Raw genomic sequence first — 9,575 nt, 5'->3', positions numbered from 1 at the left:
GGTGGAAACAGAAGTGACTGGGGCATCTTTTCTTTTTGGCTGATTCAGAAGGACACCTCACCTCTGACTAAATTTCAGTTTGCAGAGTGCTGACGAGAGGCTTGATTTGTGCTGGGTATGGCCCTGCTTTTGGATGATTATTTCTTAATAAATATTACCAATGTAATATTTATTAAGAAATAATCACCAGACATAAGACTCGAACCCAACCTACCAGAGTTCAAAAAAAGGTTAAAAACCTGGCTCTTCAGGCAAGCGTTCCAATTCCCAGAGTGTAACTAGGCACCTCCTCCTGTCTTTCAGATCCAACCATTGCAAGGTGTCACAAACACATTGACACTCAAATTCATACACGGACTTGATTATTCGAAATATCTATTTATTTAAGTCATCCTTCTCATATTATATTATTTAACCGATTACTTGCAGACTATATACGCTACTAAAGTTCCTTGTAAAATGTGAACACAAATAATGTTATAATAATATTATCTGTTTGTTAAATACTATTGTTACTTTCACTGTTCCTTGTAATAATGTTCAATAGTTGATTGTTATTGTTCTATGTTCTATGTAAAAAACCCCAGTCTAACCTCCCAGACCAGGGCAACCTTTTCGTTACTTGTAAACCGGACTGATTTGTATTGCATACAGGAATTCCGGTATATAAAAATTAAAAATAAATAAATAAATGTGCCTTGGGTATTCTTTGGATGACTTGTAAATATATCGGGGAGCTTTTCTTCATGGTAATCCTGTATGTTTGGTACATAATAAGAACATAAGAACATGCCATACTGGGTCAGACTAAGGATCCATCAAGCCCAGCATCCTGTTTCCAGCAGTGGCCAAACCAGGCCAAAAATACTGGCAATGACCCAAACACTAAGAAGATCCCATGCTACTGATGCAATTAATAGCAGTGGCTATTCCCTAAGTAAACTTGATTAATAGCCATTAATGGACTTCTCCTCCAAGAACTTATCCAAACCTTTTTTGAACCCAGCTACACTAACTGCACTAACCACATCCTCTGGCAACAAATTCCAGAGCTTTATTGTGCCTTGAGTGAAAAAGAACTTTCTCCGATCAGTCTTAAATGTGCCACATGCTAACTTCATGGAGTGCCCCCTAGTTACCTAGAAACATAGAAATGATAGCAGAAGAAGACCAAACAGCCCATCCAGTCTGCCCAGCAAGCTTTCACACTTATTTTTTCTCATACTTATCTGTTACCCTTGGCCCTTAGTAACTTTTTGGTTCTATTTCACTTCCACCCCTGCCATTGCTGTAGAGTAGTGCTGGAGCTGCATCTAAGTGAAGTATCAGGCTTAATTGGTTAGGGGTAGTAACTGCCGCAATAAGCAAGCTACTCCCACTCTTATTTGTTTATCCAGCCTGTGCAATTCAGTCCTTGTTGGTTGTTGTCTAAATATAAAGCATCTTTTCTTCATTCCCCCGTGCCTTTGAAGCAGTGAGCTGCGCTGGATATGTATTCCAAGTGAAGTATCATGCTTAATTGATTCGGGCTAGTAACCGCCGTAACAAGCAAGTTATACCCATGCATATTTGCTTATCCAGACTATGTAATTCAGTCCTTGTTGGTTGTTGTCTGAATATAAATCATCTTTTCTTCATTCCCCCCGCCATTGAAGCAGTGAGCTATGCTGGATATGCATTGAAAGTGAAGTATCAGGCTTATTTGGTTTGGGGTAGTAACTGCCGTAATAAGCAAGCTACTCTCCTCTTTTTTATGAATGCAAATCCTATTTACCACATTTCCTCTTGCCGTTGAAGCATAGAGCAATGTTGGAGTCGCTCATTTTGGGGCCGATGCAATAAATGAGCGCGGAAAGCAGGCACTCAGTGTTGAGCGCCCACTTTCCTAACGTGCGTCCCGGCACCGCTCATGGGTGCACGATGCAATATGTAAATGAGGGGTTGCGCTGGCAAGGAGGCGCTAGGGTCAATTGTGCGCCCCCTAGCGCCTCCTCGGCAGCGGGCACCCAGGAGAGGTTACACTGTACACGGGTTAGGAAAATGGACACTCGTTAACGGAGCATTTGTTTCCCTAATCCCATAAGTTCATATATCTACCTAATACTGATTATAAGTTGATATGTTTATTTAATTTTAATATGGATAACCTAAAACTCCATTTTGTTCAACCAAATGTTATTTTGCTTGTTGACCTCTATAAAATGTACTTTCCTTTGTTATCTAACTATCCTGCTATCATCGTTCATTGTAATTTCCTTTCACCGTTACCTGTAAACCGACATGATGTGTCTTACGAATGCCGGTATATAAAAATATTTAAATAAATAAATAAATAAAATAAATAATCTGACCACTGGCACTTTTAATTCTTTTTTTAAACCTTTTGAAGTTTTGGTTCCTCCGACTTAATATCACCACGATATTAAGTTGGAGGATGTACAGAAAAGCAGTATACAACTGATTCACATTTACCTGTTCTAGACCTCTCATGATGTTAAACACCTCTATCATATCCCCCCCTCAGCCGTCTCTTCTCCAAGCTGAAAAGTCCTAACCTTTTGTAACTACAGCAAGGGTTATTTTTCCCTACATGCAACACCTTGCACTTGTCCACATTAAATTTCATCTGCCATTTGTATGCCCAATTTTCCAGTCTCTCAAGTTCCTCCTGCAATATATCACATAAGAACTTAAGAACATAAGAAATTGCCATGCTGGGTCAGACCAAGGGTCCATCAAGCCCAGCATCCTGTTTCCAACAGAGGCCAAACCAGGCCACAAGAACCTGGCAATTACCCAAACACTAAGAAGATCCCATGCTACTGCTGCAATTAATTTTGTGATTTAACTACTCTGAACAATTTTGTATCATCTGCAAATTTGATTACCTCACTTGTCGTATTCCTTTCCAGATCATTTATATATATATTGAAAAGCACAGGTCCAAGTACAGAACCCTAAGGCACTCCACTGTTTACCTTTTTCCTCTGAGAAAATTGACCATTTAATCCTATTCTCTATTTATTTATTTATTAAAATTTCTATTCCGGTATTTGGTGGGGACCGTCATAGCGGTTTACATAATTACATAAAAACATTTATACCAAAAATCAAGATTACAAATAATATAACGACAAGTAAACAATTTGTAATCCACCAAAGGACATCGCCTCCTATCCCATGACTTTTTAGTTTCCTTAGAAGGGACTTTGTCAAACACCTTCTGAAAATCCAGATACATTACATCTACCGGTTCACCTTTGTCCACGTTTATTAACCCTTTCTATTCTTTTAGAATAGGTGCTGCCACCTATGCGGCTTCCAGGGTTTTCTCAGCTGCTGCTCTGAAACGGCTGTGGTGTTGGAGCTGATACCTTTGCCGATTACCATGAGGTAGATTTTGCCTTAAATTATACATCTAGCCATTTTATTTCATCTTCTATATTATGTTTTCTGTTAGCTCTTTGTCAGTTTCCTTAGGCTGTGATCTAAATGTTTAGCTTTTGAGTGGAAGAAGTGGTAATAGGCCCCTTTGGTGTTCACCTTGGCTTGGTTGCTTTAGGAATCCAAGTGCTTTGGATGGGATACCTTGGTTGAAAGGAAAATGTGATTGTCTGAATCCCTGTTTAATTTGAATTCATCTTGTGGGTAATGATATTTGTTTTTCTAAAGGCCTGGATCTTATTCATGCGATTAGAAGTTCCTTGTGGAATTCCATCAGCACAGTTATCCTGCTCAAATATTATAACTCCTTGACCAGGATGTCTCATACATGGCAAAGCGCCTTCAGTTATTCTCAGGAACATGTAACCAATCTTCTGAACACCACGTCCTTATTTTCCAATACCAATTTCAAAACCACATCCAGTACTTGGACATAATTATTGGCATTATCCAAAAGAATTACCAGAAGTGAATTGCATGGGATTACCCTGGTGGAATATTGTAGACAAGAAAGACTCCCTAGAGGTCTCAGGATTCAGAAGGAACCCAAACTATTTACAGATGATTCTTCTTTTTTGGAATGATGGAATTCCATTCTCAATAAGTGCTCACTAGACCTTATGGTCCTAATTATTGAGTCCACTCAAACTTTATGTAACCAACTAAGAGCACAATTGGATGAAAAAATCATTTCTTTAAAATCTGAGGTTGATCAAGCAACTTTTGACAATAATTTCTCTGATTTACAAAAACCAGTAGAAAACTTTAAGAAAGAATTAAAAGAATATAAGATATCCAAATTCTCAAGAGATGAACAAGATTAAAAACGTGGCAGCATCTACAACTGGATGCAACCTAAAGATAAAAAGAAGCAAGTTGCCTTTAATACATCATCTGGCAGCTCATCAGATGAAGAAGAAAGAGAGAATACTAAATGAAGATAGTGATTTTTTTAGAAAACAACGATCATCCATCAAAAAAAGGAAAAACAGGGAAGAAAGACCATAGAAAAATGTTCCAACACAACATCACCACGAGATCTCAGGGAATGACTTGAGGCAAGAGAAAGTAACCATTAATCTATTGCACCTGCCTCTCATGCTAAAAGAAGAAAATGTCCTAAATTTGGGTTTATCCTTTTTTCCTACGGAGAAACACAATGGATTTCAATTCCGTATTGATTTACAATGCTTCATTAGAAAATTAAATTAAAAAGATTTTTTTCTAAATAATGACAATAACTATCAAGATAACAGTGTCATATCCAATCCTTCAAAATGGATTCCACCAGGACCATCTAATCCATTGATAGACACCTTTTACCAATTGGTTTTAAAAGATGTTCTAAAATTGGAGAATCAAAATGAAAAATTTCAAAATAATCTAAATAAAAATGCTCGTCAAATTTTATCTTCCTTGTCCAACAATAAAGAAGTTATAATCAAGCCTGCGGACAAAAGGTGGTTCCATTGTGTTGCTAAACAGGACAGACTATGTCCAAGAAATTGTTCGACAGATAGAAGATAAGACAACGTACCTCAGATTACCATGCAATCCCACTGCTCAATTACAAAAAAACATACATCAGCTTATTGATAAAGGCAAAAAAGAAGGCTTTTTAACCAACGAAGAATTACAATTTTTTGAACATAAAACATCCAAAAGTTCCCACAATATACATTTTACCCAAGGTCCATAAAACCTTACAAAGTCCACCGGGGAGACCTATCATATCCTCGAATGATTCTTTACTTGAGCCTCTTTCCAGATTGTTTTTTGAGAGAATTTGTGTCTTCTAGTCCTACTTACATTCGAGATACATCTCATTTTTTATGTATGATCAACGATTTGTCTGGGGACATTACGAATAAATGGCTTGTGACTCTAGACATCAAGTCTTTATACACCTCAATACCACAAGAAGACGCCCTGAAAATTGTTGCAAGATATTTGGACAAGAGACCAAGACCACATCGCATGCCTAGTGAGTTTATTCTTCAACTAGCCACCATTGTTCTCAAAAAAAATTTCTTTATAGTCCAACAAATGTATTACCAACAAATTTCTGGAACAGCAATGGGAGCAACAATGGCCCCTACAATTGCCAATTTATTTATGGCTGAGTTCGAAACAGAATGGATTGATCATTTCCCTTTTTTGCAGAACATCTTTTTTTTTTACAAAAGATATATTGATGATATTTTCATCATATGGAGTGGTGATGAAAAAGAAGTACTGTCCTTTGTACAGTGGATTAATACCTGCGATGAAAAAATTCAATTTGAAATGCACCATCATTTTCAAGAAATATCTTTTCTGGACGTACTGTTAGTTAAAACAGACTCTGGTGAAATAATGATGAAGGTATTCAAAAGAACACTGATCACAACACTATGCTCCATTATGACAGTTCACAGCCATTTCCTCTGAAAAATAGCCTGCCTTTCTCACAATTTCTAAGATATAAGCGAAACTGTTCCAATAATGATATCTATAGACAACAATCTGCCCATTTAATGCAAGATTTTAAAAGGTTATCCTTCTAAATGCATTAAAAAAGCATTTAAAAGGGCGCTGTACTATGACAGAGAAGCTTTATTAGCTCCACAGCAGAAGGAACCAGAACAAGATATCATCACTTATGTAACTAAATATTCACCATCCTCACATAAAATCATCCAAAGCATGCGTAACCATTGGTCCTTAATCAGGATGATACCAAGTATGGAAATCCTGGAATTCAGAGTGGCTTTCTCAGAGGGAAGAATCTGAAAGAAATCTCGAGTCCAATTTTATTGCCAGAAAAAATTGAGAAGGCCATCACTTTACAAGGCACTGTTTTAAAAGGACACCATAAATGCGGTCATTGTAAAATATGTAGTCAAACACTAGAAAAGAAGGAATATATTTGTCCGCGGACTAAATACACGTTCAAATTTAACAACTTCACTACATGTCAAACAGATTTTGCGATTTATATAATCACTTGCCCTTGTGACAAGATATACGTGGGTCAAACCACCAGACCACTCAGATCCCATATTGGAGAACATAAAAGCTGCATTAAAAACAAAAGAGAAAACGCACCTTTGGTCATGCATTGTATCGCAGCCAACCACAAAGTGGAAGAATTGCACTGGTTTGCAATTGATCATGTTAGATCGGATCCAAGAGGAGGTGACAGAGAAAAGTGGCTATATCGAAGAGAACAGCAATGGATATTTAAATTAAACAGTGAAGAACCTCATGATCTCAATACCAAAATCGAGTGGAATAGCTTAATTCATTAAACACTTGAGAATAATAAGACCATAAGATTAATGCATATTCAAGCTGTCATATATAATTTAAATGCCGGTAGGCTGTCTTCATTGACTTTGTTCAAGCAGGCAATTCTGTAAATTCAGAGATCTTAAAATTTTACGTCATCATGACGTTCAACGTTGTTGCGTGACATTTTATTGGTTGCATTCTGAGTAAGTCTGAGATTTAAATCTAGCCGCCATGTTTAAATGCTTTAAACTAAGCCCGACTTCTGAAACGAACAGTTCACATCACAACCATGAGTTCTACCGATTATAACACACTGAGCCTATGAAAACTTTTATGTTATCGAGCTAATGTTTGAATTGTTTTTACACCACAGAGCCTGCCTTGAAGCACCATTTGAAGCAAAACGTTGACAATGTTGGCGGCGGTGGCTTACGCCAAACACTGGTTGCTATAAGCAAGTATCTGGCAAAAGAAAGAAAAAAAAGAATTCTATGCCTGGAGATAAGTTCATCTTGCTTTTCTATGTCGGGTCGTACCACTGTTATGATCTATGAGGTTTTCCCTTCGAAAAATATAAAATGAAATGGGCTAATCTTGAGTAACATTGGCAATTACCAGATCACTAGCAGGCCGATACACTGGTCGATACAGTAAAGTGTGCTCCGTCGGAGCGCACTGTCAGCCTGCTCTGGACGCGTGTTTTCCCTTACCCCTTATTCAGTAAGGGGAGGAAAACACGCGGCCCACCCGAGGCACCTAATAGCGCCCTCAACATGCAAATGCATGTTGATGGCCCTGTTAGGTATGCGCGCGGGATCCAGTAAGTAAAATGTGCAGCCAAGCCGCACATTTTACTCTAAGAAATTAGCACCGACCCAAAGGTCGGCGCTAATTTCTTCTGGCGCCAGGAAAGTGCACAGAAAAGCAGTAAAAACTGCTTTTCTGTGCACCCTCCGACTTAATATCATAGCGATATTAAGTCGGAGGTCCCCATAAGTAAAAAAAGTAAAAAAAAAAAAAAAAAAAAAATTTGAATTCGGCCCGCGGCTGTTGGGCCGAAAACCGGATGCTCAATTTTGCCGGCGTCCGGTTTCCGAGCCCGTGGCTGTCAGCGGGCTCGAGAACCGACGCCGGCAAAATTGAGCGTCGGCTGTCAAACCCACTAACAGCCGCCGCTCCAGGCCAAAAGGAGGCGCTAGGGACGCGCTAGTGTTCCTAGCACCTCCTTTTCCCCGTTTTTCCCGCGTCACCTCATTTAAATACTGAATCGCCCGCACCGGCGAGGGGCCGGTGCGCGCGCTGGGAGAGCGGGCGTTCATCCGCTCTCCCGCGGTCTTACAGTATCAACCTGACAGTAAGGATGCGGTAGAAAAAGTGCGGCAGGGCCGGGCGCCCGCTCGTTTGCCGCGCGTACAGTTCGGATCACATACCGCTCGATACAGTATTTAAATGGCATGCAAATGCAAGCCGTGTCCAAAGTGCGTCCAAGAAGCGTCCATGAAGCGCAATCCATTTTACTGTATAGAGCGCTATACAGCGTCTATACAGTATCCTGGGTGCGCTGGTACCTGTCATTTCAAATGACAGGTACCAGGAAGTGGATCCCAACTTTAGGCAAAAGAAAAGGATCAGAGAAGTATCAGCCGGCCATTAACAGCAAGGGTCATGATTTAGCAAGACAATTCCCCTAGGGGAAAAAAATACAAGCAAATCAGACCAAAAGAAAAACGTATTAGGAAGGACCTGTTGTTTCCAAGCATAACCTAAACTCCAACGCACTGGGAAAGCCACTCTTCAGATCGCAACTAATCCCATCACTGGAAGGACGAAAGATTTTTGTAAGCGTCCCAGTTCCTCTCTCCGCTATGTCAATGCATTCTCCTTTCCACTGCAATGCGAACAGTATTCTGAAAAATAACTTTCAAACCCAGGGTGGTAAAGCATTGTTGTGCTTGATAAAACCTGCACTCAACAGGATCGGGCAAACTTTCCCCCAGCCCTCGCTCACCTGCCCTGGCCGCATCCATGGGTGCTGGTCTCCGGAGCAGCCCTAGTCCTCTCTCCCCTCCTCCCGGGGGCAGCCGGCGGTGAGAGCGGCTTCAGCAGCCCGGGGCGGATCGGGCGCTCCCCATGTGAGGCGGCTTCCAGCAGCCCTCGTCGGCGATGGTGAATGAGCGCATGCCGTGACCTCGGACGTCCAGCCGGGCACTCAGGTCACGGCGTGGTTACCCATTGATTTAAAGAAGCGGCAAGGATGGGTTAAAAGGGATAGTGAATCGCGGGTTGGACTTACGCAGCCAAATTGTGGGTACAAAGCGGGTTAGAAGCAGGGTAACCGCGGCCGCACTTTACTGTATCGGCTGACAGATTGGAGATAAATGTGAATGAGGTTTTCCCATTGTAAAACCCAAGATGAAAAAGGGTTATTCTTAAGTAATACTGGTAATTACCAGATAATACAGATTGGAGTTAAATGTGATACTGAATGTGAATTTATTTAGAACAGCAAGATATAATACAGCTCCCTGAGAGAGTTAACGTCATAAGAGAATTTCTTAAATTTCATCTTGACCACACATTTTGAATAACCTTTCGACGGCACCTTTTAAGTAAAAACAAGGGAGAAAGACCAGTGATTGCAACTATTGGCTAACAGATTTCTGTATCATCAGATCGGTGCCAATGCTGAGGTCTTCCCTTTAACAAATTTAATAACTTTTTACATAAAAGATAAAATTATAAAGTATTGTTGATAAATAAAGCATATAAATTTTTAACAAGAATTTCACACACTCTTTTCTTGAACTTACATCAATTGTCAACTAGCAAATATTTTTCAAATATTATACCCTGACATG

The sequence above is a fragment of the Rhinatrema bivittatum genome, chromosome 1 (assembly GCF_901001135.1).
Source record: "Rhinatrema bivittatum chromosome 1, aRhiBiv1.1, whole genome shotgun sequence".
NCBI lineage: Eukaryota > Metazoa > Chordata > Amphibia > Gymnophiona > Rhinatrematidae > Rhinatrema > Rhinatrema bivittatum.
This window is presented reverse-complemented; position numbering follows the sequence as displayed.